The sequence below is a fragment of the Erpetoichthys calabaricus genome, chromosome 11 (assembly GCF_900747795.2).
Source record: "Erpetoichthys calabaricus chromosome 11, fErpCal1.3, whole genome shotgun sequence".
Taxonomy (NCBI): domain Eukaryota; kingdom Metazoa; phylum Chordata; class Cladistia; order Polypteriformes; family Polypteridae; genus Erpetoichthys; species Erpetoichthys calabaricus.
The window spans coordinates 142,907,770-142,924,204 of record NC_041404.2 but is presented as its reverse complement, the minus strand read 5'-3'; the positions used below and the strand labels follow the sequence as shown (position 1 = coordinate 142,924,204).

At 42.7% G+C, this 16,435-nt stretch overlaps 1 protein-coding gene and 1 non-coding gene across 2 annotated transcripts in view; both read right to left on the bottom strand.

The window, feature by feature from the left end:
- The window catches only part of polr3e (polymerase (RNA) III (DNA directed) polypeptide E), a 33,259-nt gene extending 23,638 nt beyond the window's left edge, over window positions 1–9,621 (bottom strand). Inside the window, exon 1 of the mRNA XM_028814186.2 lies at window positions 9,478–9,621. The gene's annotated coding sequence lies outside the window, so the exon portion shown is untranslated. The remainder of the gene's footprint in view (window positions 1–9,477) is intronic.
- Window positions 9,622–9,779: 158 nt separating this feature from the next.
- trnal-aag (transfer RNA leucine (anticodon AAG)) lies at window positions 9,780–9,861 on the bottom strand. The gene has a single exon. It is a non-coding gene; the product is annotated as a tRNA-Leu (tRNA).
- Between the last annotated feature and the right edge of the window lie 6,574 nt (window positions 9,862–16,435).

The window sequence follows — 16,435 nt, the reverse complement described above, 5'->3', positions numbered from 1 at the left end:
AACTAAACGCAGAGGTGGCTTGCAGTAGGCTGTGGATATGTTTTTTCACAGAGTCGTGTAGTTTAGGCAGCTCCGTGTCAGTCATGTAGCGGCGGCTTGGGATATTATATCTGGGCTCCAGAACATGGAGGAGACGCAGGAATCCCACATTTTCTACCTCCGAGAGTGGCTGGTCACTCAATGCAATGTACTCGATAATTGCCTGTGTTATTTTCACAGCACGTGGATTGTCTCTGGACATTTTCTCTCGTCTTGCAAGAGTTTGCTGCAGCGTGGGTTGTGTTGGTTTAGAAGCGTGGGTAAACTCTTTGTACTCGTTGTCGTGTTGGGATTTTAGGTGCTTGATTAAATTACTTGTGTTAAATGCGCTACCTTTTGAGCCTCCTCTGGACAATTTCGCTGAGCACAATTTGCAGTCCGCCTTTGTTTTGTCGTCTTCATTCACTTTGAAATAGTTCCACACGGCTGACATGTCTCGCCTCGCCTTCTCCCCGCTCTGAGCTGCAGCTGGGGCCTGGGGGCGGGCACTCGGCGCCTGTGATTAACCCCTTACACGCCACTCAAACATAGACATTTCTCAGACCGTGGTATCGGTCCCCGGTATCGGGGGACTTTTAACGAGTACGAGTACTTTAGAAAACGTGGTATCGAGGCCGATACCAGATACCCGTTTTGGTATCGGTGCATCCCTATAACTTGCAGTGCAACATCCATTAATCCAGCCTGGCAACCCACTTATCCAGGACAGATTTGTGGGCAGCTGAAGCCTATCCTAGACAGCACCAGATGCAAGGTAGGAACAATCCCTAGACAGGACACCAGTCCATCACATGACAAAAAACACACACACGCCAACTAGGCCCAATTTAAAAACAGTAACTCACCAAACCTGCAAGTCATAATTAATGAGCTCAATTTGCTGGTGGCATAAATGGCCAATTGTCAATTTTATAACAAAGAATGCAAGCCAAACACAAGCGATGCTTCCTGCTGCTACAATTTGTGAAGCACCGTTATAAGTTGGAATTTCATTTTCTCAGGCCACCATAATGAGAGTAGATGGACCTGAAAGATGTTGTTTAGAATAGTTTCTTTCAACGCAGTTTTCCCCTCGCTGACCATCTACCTTATTCTCTCCCACATAGACGAAGGACCCCTCGCTGCACCCTGCAGAACAGGCAGGAAGTGGATGTTTGGGGCAGTGTTGGATGTTGCTGTTGGGTCGATGGTCATTAATCATAATTACACTGAATTTTTTCCCCGCTTTTACCTGATTAGATCTAACCTACAAAACTATCATATCACAGTCTAGCTACTATAGAAGGCAATGGCTAATGTATCAACCGATGAGCTGTTGCATTGATAAAGTATCAAGGAATTATGAAATTTTCAAATCACTATTACAATTATGTCTACTTATAATACAGAGCTGCTGTAATTTTGTTGTAAAAATATTAGGCTACTGTTTAATACGAGAAATCTGACGAGGCCTCTCCAACAAATGGAAAAAAAAAAAAAAATCCTATCAACTTAATCAGACTCGTCTCCTTCAGAGTATTCACTCCTCTATTTACACACCACTCCCAATAGTTTTTCCATTTATTGACAGCATCCTGGAATTTTTTGGAATGTCGAGAAGTTCACGTGGCATATTTTCTAGCGTTTGAAACTGCCGACCTTTCAGGGTGGATTTCAACTTCAGGAACCCCAAAAAAAAAAAGTTTGGAGTGGATGGACCCCCACGTTTTCAGAGTGACTTCATCACCATTTGAATGAACTAACAACTCCTGGCTGACATAGTTTGCTTTCTGCTCATCTGTCAGGAGATGTAGCACACATTTTGTTGCACCATGATTCATCAGCGGTTATTCGGTCAAAAATCGTGTGACACAAACTTTTTCAGCAAGTTCACAGACAGTTGGGCGACGATTTTCACGATTCAAAGCATTCACTCGCACAACATTATCACCGTCCAGCTTTGACAATTTTAAATGTCGTTACCATTCGCAACATTGTGTGCACCTTTTTGAGGGCTGAATATTTGTTACCAAAAAAAAAAAAAAAAGCAATGGCTTCACACATAAGTCAACATAAAACGTCTGTTGCTATGCGCTGTTCAGCATCTCTGGCGGCAGTGGCTGCACCTCAATGGGCAGCAGGAATGCATGGTGGGCCAGCTGCCTGGCTGTCTTCACACAGCAGGAAGGTGGTGATGGTGGCAGCTGCAATGTGATGCAATCTGGTTTGTACCTCTTGACATCAGAAGTGGTGGCCCTACCAGGCAAACGCTTTTGTAGGCGCATCAGCTACACAAAAGTGTTCAGCGCCACGATCAGCTGATGCTAGCACCTCATTTTCGTTTTTGATATCCATCTCCAGATCACTTGCATCAAACTCGGAGTCCGACAAGTCAACTATTCAATGATATTACATAAAACATCCATGGAGTATTTTGCTTTGCACATTTACTTTGGTGTCTTGCCAGATGTCGGTGCAATTTTAGAGGTTGTTTGCTCTTCACTACTCATACATATCTAGGAAATTGAGGTCAAATCAACAAAGCTATGCCACTTTCCTTCTAGCAAAGAGAGTCAAACTAAAATGTAAGGGTGAGTTTTGTTGCAGTTTACAGCAGATTATCGTCCTCTGGGGATTGGGGAATATAGGTGAAAAAGAGAGTGCAGGCAGGGTGGAATGGGTGGAGAAGAGTGTCAGGAGTAATTTGTGACAGACGGGTATCAGCAAGAGTGAAAGGGAAGGTCTGCAGGATGGTAGTGAGATCAGCTGTGTTATATGGGCTGGAGACGGTGGCACAGGAGACAGAGCCAGAGGTGGCAGAGTTAAAGATGTTAAGATTTGCATTGGGTGTGACGAGGATGGATAGGATTAGAAATGAGGACATTAGTGGGTCAGCTCAAGTTGGACGGTTGGGAGACAAAGTCAGAGAGACGAGATTGCGCTGGTTTGGACATGTGCAGGGGAAAGATGCTGGGTATATTGGGAGAAGGATGGTAAGGATAGAGCTGCCAGTTAAGAGGAAGGCCTAAGCGAAGGTTTATGGATGTGCCGAGAGAGGACATGCAGGTGATGGGTTTAACACAGCAAAATGCAGAGGACAGAAAGATATGGAAGAAGATGATCTGCTGTGGCAGCAACCCCTAATGGGAGCAGGTGAAAGAAGGAGAAGAAGACGACAACCGTCTTCTACTTCTGAATTTTGACAAAAGTCGACATCAGCCTTGAAAGAGTTAAACCAGTGGTGTCAAACTCTGGTCCTGGAGGGCCACAGGTTTTCATTCCCTTTTCCTAATCAGTGACCAGTTTTCACTGCTATCCGCTGTCCTCTGAATTGATTCTTTTTTTTCCCCATTAAATGACAGCCAAACAGAAATGAGATATGAAATGAGCCGACAGATGACCAGCTAAATTGGGGCTTCAAACTCCAACCAATCTCACTCCAACCAGTTCCTTAACTCTTTTAGGGCTAATTTTTTTTTTGTTTCTTTTCTCCCAGGGCTGAATATTTTTCCAAAAACTAACATTTTTTAAAAAAGAACACAAAGCAATTGTTTAACATATCAAATCAACAAAAAATATTTCCTTTTGACAAATGTTACTGTCTTGCATGTTGTATGAGCCTGAATTCTCTATGATTTCACATACATATCACATACACTTTACACAGCAAAGTCTGATCTCGCTCAAAGCAGCCAATTTCAGTCATTGCCACATCGCACTCCTTACAATATGTGTTGTTTTGATGCCTATTTTTCAATTGTCTGTTGCTGCATTTTCTAACATATATTGTTAGTGTGTACTGTAGAGAGACAAGTCACCCATTTGCCATCGTGCCATGCCACTGCCACCAAGTTTTCTGCCTGCATGAAAACCGTATTGTCACCTCTTTTCATCTTCTGAAACTTTATGAACTTTATGTATGGCATTATAGCCTGGCTCACCCATGGGATTTGCTTCTGTTTATTACAGAAGTGAATAAAACTTTGCAGCAGCACGTACCTAAGCCACCAGGGGACAAAACACGTTTGGACCAATGCTCCCTGAAGTTATATCACCAGTTCTGTCCCATCTCTATTTGTAATGCCACAGCGCGCTTCATCTAGTCTTTCGTTGTGGGTTTCCACTTTGAATAACGAGAATGCGATGCAAACGCAGCCCGCGATTCAAAAAAAATCTCTGCCTACCTGTTTGTCTCGTCTGACAGTAGCTGAAAAGCAGCATCAGGAGAGAGCAGCCTGAAGTACAGCAGCTGGTGATCTGTCGTGTCCAAAAGCAAGCCATGCCGTCTTGTAAACAATAGCCAGATCGGCTCTCAACGGATCAATGTATGTGTATTTATCCCATGCGAACCTTGCCGTAGATGCATCGGCTGCGCGAAGGCACTCAACTGACAGCAGTTCCGCTCGCGCGGCATCAGCTGGTGTCTGATCAGCTGATGCCTGCTTCTAACTCTCTTGCTCGATCTCCTGATCACTGCCAATAAAGTCCGATTCTGAAAAATCAAGAGTCCGACTCCGCGGTAATGCGCAAAACATCGTCTGCCGAGTGTTTTCTTTTCTGCACTTGCTTCGCTGCCTTTTCACATGTCGGTGCCATCTTGCCTTTGTTTACATTTCGCAACTCACGCACACGCAAGGTTTATTTGCCAAGTCAACGAGTCTAGCATTCCTCCAAGCACAGAGGGAATGCCTGTGACGTGACAGTGAGATTTGTCGCCATTAACAGCTGATTGTCACCCTTTATCCCTGGATGTCGACTTTTGTCGACATTCGCCTTCAACCCCTCCTGTCGACAAAAGTCGACATCCGCCCTAAAAGAGTTAATGAGAAGCCAGTCCTTGTTGTTAATTAAACCCGTTACAGTATTTAATTCCATGGCTTGTTGCTGTTCTCATTCTGCCACAGCAGATATTTCCAAAACTGTTGACTTTGATTTTTCTAAGAACACCGTCAAGATGTTTTGGTGACCCGAGATATCAACCTTACTGAGACCTTGTCCTTTATTTTCAGATATTGTGTGATGGGCACAGGTGAGCAGCTCAGGTGGCTGCTCGTTTTGTGTCTCATTATTGTTTGGCTGCTATTTAAGGAAAAAGAAACAACTAAGAGGCTGGAGTCAAGTTAATTAAAACTAAGACAAAATAAGTTAATTAGCAGTAAAAACTGGTCACTAATGAAGAAGATGGTTAGAATGAAAACCTGCAGCCACTACAGCCCTACAGGACCGGAGGTCGACACCCGTGGCTTAAACAATCATCCACCATGAACCTGCTGCAGCATCTGAAATGTCTCAGTAAACCAGGGGTGGCAAACTCCAGTCCTGGAGTACCGCAGTGGCTGCAGGTTTTCATTCTGACCCTTTTCCTAATCAGTGACCAGTTTTCACTGCTAATTAACTTCTTTTTCCCTTCATTTTAAAAGCCCCGTTTTTAAGGATTTGGTGCTCTGAATTAATTATTTTTTTCATTAAATGACAGCCAAACAGAAATCAAATGTGAAACAAGTCAACAGTTGACCAGCTAAATTGGGGCTTCAAACTCCAACTAATTTCACTCCAACCAGTTTCTTAATGAGAAGCCAACTCTTGCTGTTAATTAAACCCGTTATTTAATTCTATGGCTTGTTGCTGCTCTCATTCTGACACAGCAGACATTTCCGTAACTGTTGATTTTCTGTTTTTTCTAACAACACCGTCAAGATGTTTTGGTGACCTGAGAGATCAACCTTACTGAGACCTTGTCCTTTATTTTCAGATATTGTGTGATGGGCACAGGTGAGCTGGTCATGTGGCACCTTGGGTTGTGTCTCATTGTTTGGCAGCTAATTAAAGAAAAAGAAACAACTAAGGGACCTGAATCAAGTTAATTAAAAATAAGGCAAAAGAAGTTAATTAGAAACAAAAACTAATGAAGATGGTTAGAATTGAAACCTGCAGCCACTGCGGCACTCCAACACTGGAGTTTGCCAACCCTGCTGTAAACATTTTTGCCAATTTCACGGAAACGCATTTCTTTTCAGGATCCTTCATAATTTAACTTGCAAAAGGCATAGAAGCCTACTTCACTCTACTGCATGGTCCCGACAAGGTGTGAGCGAGCAAGTATGGATTGTAAAGGTCACCGCTACACACTCCCAATTTCGAGAGTGCTATGTTGGCACCCTATTTAAGAAGTTTGGTTTCTTTTCAGACAGAACTCGTTTTTGTGCAATCTGTCTGCGTAAAGTTTGTCTACATAACGTGAATTTTCTTTATTGAATCAAGTAACGGTATTAGAAGTCTGGAAAGCAACCACGAAAAATTAAGTGTATAACGTGCTGCAGCTTATACCACCCTAAATAGATGCAAACTTGTAAAGCAACCAGTGTCGGCTATGTATAGCATAGAAAGGTATTTCTAATTACTTTTAAATATAAATCACGTTCAACCAGTGTCCTACTTTATAGAATTTCATTTGTGTACACGTCATCCATCCTGCTAGTTTATAAAGAGATTAGCGATAAAAAAATAAGGTACTTGTACTAAACGGACGGCACTACTATCGTCACGCAAATCGGTGGGGCTGCCACCCCAGTTGCTTAATTTTTGGAGTTTAAATTATTAGACTGACCTACCCCAACCACAAATCCTAACCTTAAAGTCAGTGGGGCTGGAGCATATTTGCCTCTATGTCCCAAATGTTAATGTCCCCTTTGGGTGCCTAATCTTAAAAATGAAAATCCGATTTGCGTCACGATAATAGAAAAGGGTACTAGCCGTCCGTTTAGTACACAAGTACCAAAAATAATCATAATTACAGTTTTAAGTAAATCCTTTATTTTTTTACTAACATATTAGGATCTCCCTTACACTCACACAGAGGCATTCAGCTCTCACACTGTTGATTTCTTATAAGATAAAGCGATAAATATTGGGTGACAGATGATGTCCTTATTGAGGATCATTTGGAAAGACCCGTGGGGAGGACAAAAAGAACATTGAACAAGGCAAGACAGAATCGATATTTGATCACTTTGAACCACTGCAATCTCAACCACTTTCTCCTTTTGCCACACACCTACTTTCACTACGCTTCCACTTTACACAACTGAAGCTATCAGGCAATGCAAGGCATATCACGGCCGCTCAGTCATACAGTTTCACTATTCACATCAACGTCTAATGACCAATTCACATTGCCATCATTACCGCTTGATTCAACTAATGGTTCGGCTTCAGTTTACCCTAAAACAGGGTTTATGGCTTCTTGCTTACACACCGTTGCGTGTTTCAGTTGATGGCTCTGCCCACTCAAACATCAACATGTTACCTTACAAGGGCAAAAAGTACAGAAACTTACAGAACTACTCATGATATTTGCAGCAGAATTCTGTCACACGTGTTATTCAGGCTTAATGCTGTAAAAGTGGATCATTACATGTCACCCCAAATCTGGTTTAACTGTAATTATACAGAATTCATGCTCTGGGTTAACATTAAGGAGGTTAAGAAGGCAGGCTAGTAATAGGATAGAGAATAAAGACAGTACAATGATGGATTGGTACTAAAATTTTGACTTTTGTATCAATGCCAGCTTTCAGACCTCAGTACTGGTATTTATATATATATATATATAAAAAAAAAAAAACAGTTCAGAAACAACGGATAACGCCAAAACGCACTGCCATTAGACCAGGCTGCCTGGTGTGGCGCACCGTTATGTTGCTTGTCACTGGATAGCAGTGAAGTCCTGATCACGTCAAAGCAATGGTGTGTGTGTGTTTGGGGGGGTTCCCCTGTGCATTTCTGATCTTGTCAAAGAACTTAGGTTTGTTCCATGAATTTTAAAAAACTTTTTTTTTTTTTTTTAAACAAAACAAAACAACAACAAAAAAAAAAAAGCACAGTAGAGTATCAAGAAAATTGGGGTTGGGGGTCCAGTCGATTGGAGCTTCATGAGGAATGCGGAGGTTTTCTTCTGGTACCAAAAAAATCCTGAAATGCTAGTAACCGTTCCATTTTAAAATTTGAGATTTGCGGTACTTTTCCAGTGCCAGTTTACTGCTCAACCCTAGGCCATTATGAGCAGTGCTGCACATTCTCTGTCTGACACTACAGCATCAAGGACTTTCATCCAAAGAATTATCCATCAGAAGTGCGTCAAGAAACATTACTGGTGCTCCTTCATACCTACAGCAATACACCTCACTGGGACTGCTCTTTGATATTTAAGAAATTTCTTTTTTGCTTTGTGCCCTCCCTCACCAGAACCTATCGTATCTATGGGGGAGGAGCGAAGGCTTTAGATTCGTCAAAAATTTCGATCTCCGTTTTTTAACGGATCTGGACATTTAAGTGTCCCCTGATACTGAAAACATTATCTCGATGATGATGATGATGTGTGTGTGTGTGTGTGTGTGTGTCTGCATGTCACAGTTCCTTGAGGATGGTCTAGAGTTAAACAGCTGGACGGAAAAATACCAAACTCAAAACTTAAGCCTCTTATGAGATGCAAATGTGCCAATTAGTTTTTGAGCCAAATTCGTGTGAGAGAAAGAGGCACTTTTTGTAAATCTCAAAAATTAATGCAAATACCATAAAATTATGCATTCTTCTCATCAATTGCTATTGTAATAACCTATTTTAAGATCAGAAAGGTCAGCGTCAGAGCGGTAAATAATTGCTGAAATGTTATGGAATAGTTTGGGTAACTTGGTTCCTAGGGCGCAAAGCCTACTGAAGCTCACATATAAATTATTGTTATTCTTCTGTATCTTTTTAGGGTTGTTGTTGATTACAATATTTCTAAGTCTCCAGAGCTCCAGTAAAAAGCTAAATGTCCCCCTGAACACAAATCAAGTGCTCTCCCTCTAAACTGGAGTGGTTTCTTTCAGTTTGTCAGCGCCACTGAATGAAAACAATCAGGCCAGTGTGAATAACGAGAATGCCTCCGACACACGTGTCGCACTCTTTTATTAACAGGGGGTCTCACCAGTGTGTCAGCCCGGCGGGGTCACACGAATAATCGAGCGCCCCCTCACACAGACCGAGAGGTGTCCACAGATGGACATGACGGGTGTCCTATTTATGTGATGGATGCCTACTAACCCCAGCAATAATTCGGACAATCGCTAAGACAAGGAGGGCCACCCGAACATTCTCGGGGCGCCCCTGAAAGGCGACCTGACGGGACGGTTGGACCAGTCGACGGGAGCTGACGCAACCTCAAGAAACACCAGAGACAGGCGCCCATAAGCACCGAGGGTTAATTCGCACTTCAAAGTGGAAAATCTCGCACCGGCGTCCCGCGGTACACCTTAATTCCTCCTGCCAGTATCTGCCCCCCGAAACCTTCCATTTCGGCCCGGGATTCCCAAAAACAAAACTCGACATGCGCTGCCTTGCGGGCACCCTGGGCCACCGACGTCCATTTGTACGAGCCCACGCTTCACTTCGCCCGTTGCCCGGCTCCCTAGCTCGTACCTCAAAAGCGGCTTCTCGTCTCCTCCTGTCTCGCGTGCTCAGCGTGCAACGCACTGCTGGAGGCTCCTCGCTACACTTTAGCGTCGCTCTCAGGCAGCGGCCATATTGCCGCTTCCTAGGCACGTGAAGAGGAGTCGCTTTATCCCCATAATGCCGTGCGCGGCGAGGTAGCGATGTCCGTCGGAGCCCAGCAGAGGGTGCGTGTTTCAAACACGGCGTTGATTTGCCCGCCAGATGTCACCCGCGCGCAGGACGAGGAAGACACGAGAACTCATCGAAAAATACCGAGAAAAGGCGAAGACTGGCAGCGGTGGGATTCGAACCCACGCCTCCGAAGAGACTGGAGCCTTAATCCAGCGCCTTAGACCGCTCGGCCACGCTACCCCAGGCAAGAATTTTCTATGTATTCTTTCAAGTGTGACCATAACGGCTATCTTAATTGTTGTGTAAAGTCTGATGAAGGTAACAGGTATGTACGCTTGAACAATCCGATCGCAGAAACACCGCGAATATTAAGAAAAATCCTCAGTGATACCGACGTCCGAATAATTTATTCTTCCCCTCCAAAGTGAAACAGTGTAGCGAACTAAGGGTCCGGACCGCAGATTGGCCGGCTTCTCAGGTGGCGGCGGACCGTATGAGGGGGCGGAAATACCTGCAGAAGGCGGCTATAAAGCGGCCCGTGAGCCGTAGGTAAGCGGAGCTGACTAACTTGGAAAGAGCATTTTATGGAAATAGCAGAGAAAAGTAACAGCAAAATAAATCTGATGAGATGTATATTGGAACTAATTAATTAATTAAATGTGTATGTGTATTACAAGCATTGGGGAGCAGAGAGAATTAAATTATATATGATGGGCACATCATTAGTTAACGTTATAAAGGGTTCTAGAAGTCAGGCATTTGGTTCAGCTTCAGCTAAATTGTTGTCTTTATTGGATGAGATTCAGTACAAATCACTTAGAATATGTTTAGGGGGTCTTTCCTGCCAACACAACTGATGCCTTATAAGTAGAAATGGGGGATTTACCATTGGGATTAAGGAGAAATTTTGAAATCTTAATAATTGGTTGTATTTAAGGCAAAATTCAGGGCATCCAACAGAAGAAATACTAGAAGAATGTTGGGAATATCAATATGGGGGGATGAAATGTAATTCATTTAGTAAAAAAAGGTGATGAGACTTGTGGAGATTTATCAATTAATTATGGTATTGCAGTTAATAGGTTTTCTATATGGCCACCATGGTATTTGGTGAGTCCAATTAGATAGATAGATGCTCTATTAATCCCAAGGGGAAATTCACATACTCCAGCAGCAGCATACTGATAAAGAAAATCTTAAATTAAAGAGGGATAACAATGCAGGTATACAGACTGACAATAACATTGAATAATGTTAACGTTTACCCCACTACAAGCCCCCCCCCCCCGGGTGGAATTGAAGAGGCGCATAGTTTGGGGGAGGAATGATCTCCGCAGTCTGTCAGTGGAGCAGGACGGTGACAGCAGTCTGTCACTGAAGCTGCTCCTCTGTCTGGAGATGATCCTGTTCAGTGGATGCAGTGGATTCTCCATGATTGACAGGAGTCTGCTCAGCGCCCGTCGCTCTGCCACAGATGTCAGACTGTCCAGCTCCATGCCTACAATAGAGCCTGCCTTCCTCACCAGTTTGTCTGGGCGTGAGGCGTCCCTCTTCTTTACGCTGCCTCCCCAGCACAGCACCGCATAGAAGAGGGCGCTCGCCACAACCGTCTGATAGAACATCTGCAGCATCTTATTGCAGATGTTGAAGGACACCAGCCTTCTAAGGAAGTATAATGATTGATTACCAGTAACGGTGCACTGCACGTTACACTTGACTTGAGCATTCCTAGTTCTCATCCTCTTTCTCTGTACGTTTAACATTCGTTTGCTCAGAGGTTGATGTGCTTGCTGCTTCCTGAGCAGCTCTTCTCTTCTTTCATTGGCATCGTTTCGCATTAAAACTGATTAAGTCAGTGTTTGTGTTGCAATTACTTAGTACGTTTTGCTTAATTTTTCACTTAAGCTGGCACTTAAGTCGTCAATCTGCCTCAAGAATATTGTAAGATATGAAGAGGTAGGGGAAGTGATGGCGAAGGTGGTAGAGATGAGAACGGCACCCGTACGCATGCGCCTTCCTGCTGGCTGCTGCCGAGAGTTGATTCTGCAATAAAATAAAAATAAAAAGAGGAATAACCTTGGAGGTCAATCATCACCTCGAAAGAAGATAGTAGACATCACATAGTGTATGTGTACCAAATTTCAGTTCGATAGTTCAAACAGTTTCGAGCTACAGGTGATTTAAAATCCTAGACAGACAAACGGACAGCCACAGTAGCGTATTATATATAAAGATATAATAAAGCAAGGCAGAAGTAATGAAAGTGCAATTGCATAGCAGAGTCAGCTATTAAGTAATTATTTTGGAAGAAAAGTATGCAAATTTTTTTCAAATTTATACTGATGGCTTGAAAGACCCTTTAAATAATAGAGTAGCTTCTGCTTTTTATATTAAAAACATGAATATATAAAAGGTTTTTGGAATATCTGTTGAATTCTCAGTTTTTACAACAGAGATGATGGCTATTATACAGTACAGGGGGTCCTCGGGTTACGACACAGTTCTGTTCCTACAACAGTGATGTAACCTGGATTTTGGTGTAAGTCGAAACACACCCTAGCCTAAGTCACTTACCTATCCTAACACATTTGCAAAATCATAATCTAGAACATAAAAACACAACTAAGCAACAGATAAAGGAAAAGGACATAAATATACCGTACTGTACACTGTACTGTAGTAACAGAAAAAATGACAAAAAAATGAGTGTATAAAAAATTCCTTACCTTTACTCCTTCTGATCTCTTTATGATGTCTAATTTCACTTCCATCGTGATGGCTTTCCTCTTCTTTGAAGCACTACCATCTGAAGACTGACTTTCGTTTAGGGCCAAAAAATTCGCCAAACAAAGCAACACAAACTTCCATGTGCAAACCAAACTAGTTTGCCAACTCCCTCACTCATACGCTGCGTTACTGTGTATTCTCCCGCTGCGCGCAACCAAACTAGTTTGTCCACGTAGTCTGTAAGTACGATGCTAACGGCGTAAGCCGAAACACTCGCGTCTTAATTTTTTTAAGTTTTTATGGGAGTGAGCATTGTAAACTCGAAACGTCATATGTCGAAACGTTGTAACCCGAGGATCCCCTGTACTTGCTTTAAAACGGGTAAATGAAGTCAAACCTAATAAAGTCGTTATGTTGACAGACTCATTATCATCATTGAAGGCCTTAAAATTGGGAAAGTCATCTAACAGAAGTGAACTTTTATTAGAAATGAAATCATATCATTACCAATATGTATCTGAATAGTATAATTATAAAGTTTGTATGGATTTCTGCACATAAAGGAGTGTATGGCAATGTAATTGCAGATAAGCTATGTAAGAAAGCTTTAAATAAAACAGAAACTGACTGTATGATTCCTTCGGGTAAATGTGAATTTTACTGTATAATTAAAAAGGCAGCTTACAGAGAGATTGACAAAACAGTTGGGTGAGTAGTGGAAAAGGAAGGCATCAGTTTCAGGTAAAACCTTCAGTAAGAGATGAGAATAAGTGGAGTCCTCAAAGAAAAAGGGAAGATATTATATACAGGGTGAGCCAAAAAGAAGTACCACATTTCAAACGCTTATTCTACAAAAATGCTACAAGATAAAATAAATTTCATTACGACACAAGAAAGGGTATAGAAAATAGATTTTATTCACTGTGTTTTAAAATGATGTCTTCAGGGTGATGGCCATCATTAGCGATACACTCTTCTAGACGATTTCTGAATGCTCACATGACTTGTTTGGCCATTTCATAGGGAATAGCGGCCTTGAGGGCTTCAAGGTTTTGAGGTGGGTGTGTGTATACCTTCAACTTGACACAAAAAGAAATTGGCAAGGAGCGAGATCAGGCGAACGTGAAGGCCACCTGACATGGCCGCGCAGGGAGATCAGCTTTCCCTTAAACTTCTGCACATGAGCTGTTGCTCCATCCTGTTGTCCATCCACCACATCTATTTCTTCCAGTTGGGGCCACGAAAAGTTCTCTAGCATTTCAATGTAATGTTCTGAAGTGATGGTGACCATTCCTCCCCCCTCCACAAAAAAGTAAGGGCATACAATGCCAAACTCTGTCACTGCACACCAAACTGTGGCACGCTCACTGTGCAGGGGTCTCTGATGAAGTTCACGAGGGTTGGTTTCAGCCCAGTAGTGACAGTTGTGCTTATTTACACAATCATTCAAATGGAAATGTGCCTTGTGTGGACGAAGACTTCAGACATGACAGCAGGTGTGGTTATATAGCAGCTTTATTTTGCAGCATCACAGTGAGTAGAGTTTCAGAAAAGCAGGCAATCAATATTACATGACAGCGTCGGGGCTCTTCTGAACCCCGTCTGTTGGGTGGGGCAAAGTTTTTATACCCCTAGAATGCGTGATTTAATATCATTATGAAATGCAACAGCCGACAATTTTATTTTACAAAATCCTTGAGCTCGTCAACGCCCCTTGTGCGATGTGATTTCTTGGCCCCTTTGTTATGGCGTTCAAATGTAAACTAAGGGAAAATGTGATAAGGCAGACTCGTGTGGAATGCTTAGACCTTGACCTTTTCTGTTTGCTCAGCAAAGCATGCTGAATGGTTTCGTAAAGCTGACTTCTTGGACATGAATTAGTACAAGGGAACGAAGAGAACATTCATCTTCCACACTTGTCGCTGCACCTGACAATGGCATCTCGATGAACGGTTTGCAGAATGTTGGTGCACAACTCTCTACGGCTCTCCCAGTCTCTCTCAGTGAGTTCCTGCACTACCATCATTCTGTATGGATGGAAATGAAGGTCCTCATGCAAAATCCACCTCAAAGACGTGTTGGAAACACCTAAGGCAGAAGTGCGCTGAAAGTCTAGGAGACTGCAAAATTGATGCCCTTACAGCTTGGATGTTTTCAGGTGTTCGTACAGTCTGAGGAGATTTTCTGTTCAATGTTGTACCTGTACGTCTAAATTTAGCTACCCACCAAAGAATTGTTTTCCGATTTGGGACGTCACCATTAGGAGGAAGGCGCGTTGTGTAGTGATGATGGATTCTTTGCTTTTGAACGCTTCGACAGCAAAAGCACAGTGCGCGCCGGACTAAAGCATGTTGCCGACTGAAAACTACAAGGGATCGCCTATCAAAGGACCCCCCCACCCCAACCCACTCGGCTGCCTCTACCTCGCGCAATGACCCTGAGAAATAATAATAATAATACATTTTATTTATTTGTAGGCGTCTTTCTAAACTCTCAAGGACACCGAACAATAGATAAACACAGATTATAAACAATAAGTAAAATACAAAATTTAAAATCAGACAGAGCAATTGTGATCAAAGAGAAAAAGCAGTCTTAAACAAATGAGTTTTAAGTTTAGATTTGAAAAGTGAAAATGATTCAATATTTCTAAGCTCAGATGGTAGTGAGTTCCAGAGCTGGGGAGCAGAGCAACTGAATGGTGGTAAGACGGACGAAGGGGACAGTCAAGTGGATGGAGGAAGAGGATCTAAGGGTACGGGAGGGAATGGCAACATGGAGGAGGTCAGACAGATGTGGAGGGGCGAGGTTGTGAAGAGCCTTAAAAGTTAACAGAAGAATTTTGAATTGAAATTGGAACTGAACTGGAAGCCAATGAAGCTGCTGCAAGTTCTAGTAATGATGAGGGCGGGCAGATGAATTCTGGACCAGTGGAAGCTTATAAAGAGATTTGCGAGAGAGACCAAAGAAAGGGAATTGCAATAATCCAGACGAGAAGTGACAAGGCTGTGAACAAGGACAGCAGTGGTGTGGGGCGAATACGATTAACGTTACACAAGTGGAAATATGCAGACCGGGAGATGTTATTGATGTGGGACTGAAAGGATAAAGTAAAGTCAAGGATGACACCTGTGGGGAAGGGGAGACAGAGGAATGAAAAATGATCAGTTTTGGATAATGTTGATTTTGTACTAATGAGGAGAACCTCAGTTTTGCCACTTGTAATTTAATTTAAGAAAATTGGAAGAAAACCAGGGTTTGATTTCTGCTATGCAATCAGTAAGCGAGGAGGGTGGAAGGGAAGCAGTAGGTTTGCTAGTGAGATAGAGCTGGGTGTCATCAGCGTAACAGTGGAAGCTAATGTTATATTTGCAAAAGATATTACCAAGGGGAAGGAGGTAAATAATGAAAAGGAGGGGCCCCAGGACAGAGCCCACCTGAAGTAACAGCGGTGGGTTGGGATGTGAAAGTTTTAAGCTGAATGAACTGAGTGCGGCCTGAGAGGTAGGATCTGAACTAATCTAGTGGATTGTGGGTAATGCCAATTGAAGATAATCTATTGAGAAGAGTAGTGTGACCAATAGTGTCAAAGGCTGCACTCAGATCAAGGAGGACCAGAATCAGCTGCCGTAAGGAGGTCATTAGTCATTTTTATAAGTGCCATTTCTGTACTGTGTAGGGGACGAAAACCAGACTGGAACTGTTCATACAGATTATTTTGAGATAAATGAGAATGAAGTTGAATAGCAACTATTTTTTCAAGAATTTTGGAAATGAAGGGTAGATTAGAAATAGGACGAAAATTACTGAAATTAGTTGGAGCGGCAGAAGGTTTTTTCAGTATTGGGGTTATTGCAGCAGTTTTAAAAGATGAAGGAACAGTACCAGTAGTGAGAGAAGAGTGGATTATAGCAGAGATAAGGGGGACCAGAGAGCTTTGACCAGAACTGTAGGGAGGGGGTCCAGTTGGCAGGTGGATGGCTTAGACTTACAGACGAGATCTGAGATTTCAGAGAAAGTAGGAAGCTGAAAAGAGGAAAATGAGTGAGTTGGTGGGTGAAATTCAAATGAAGTACCGGAGGAATCC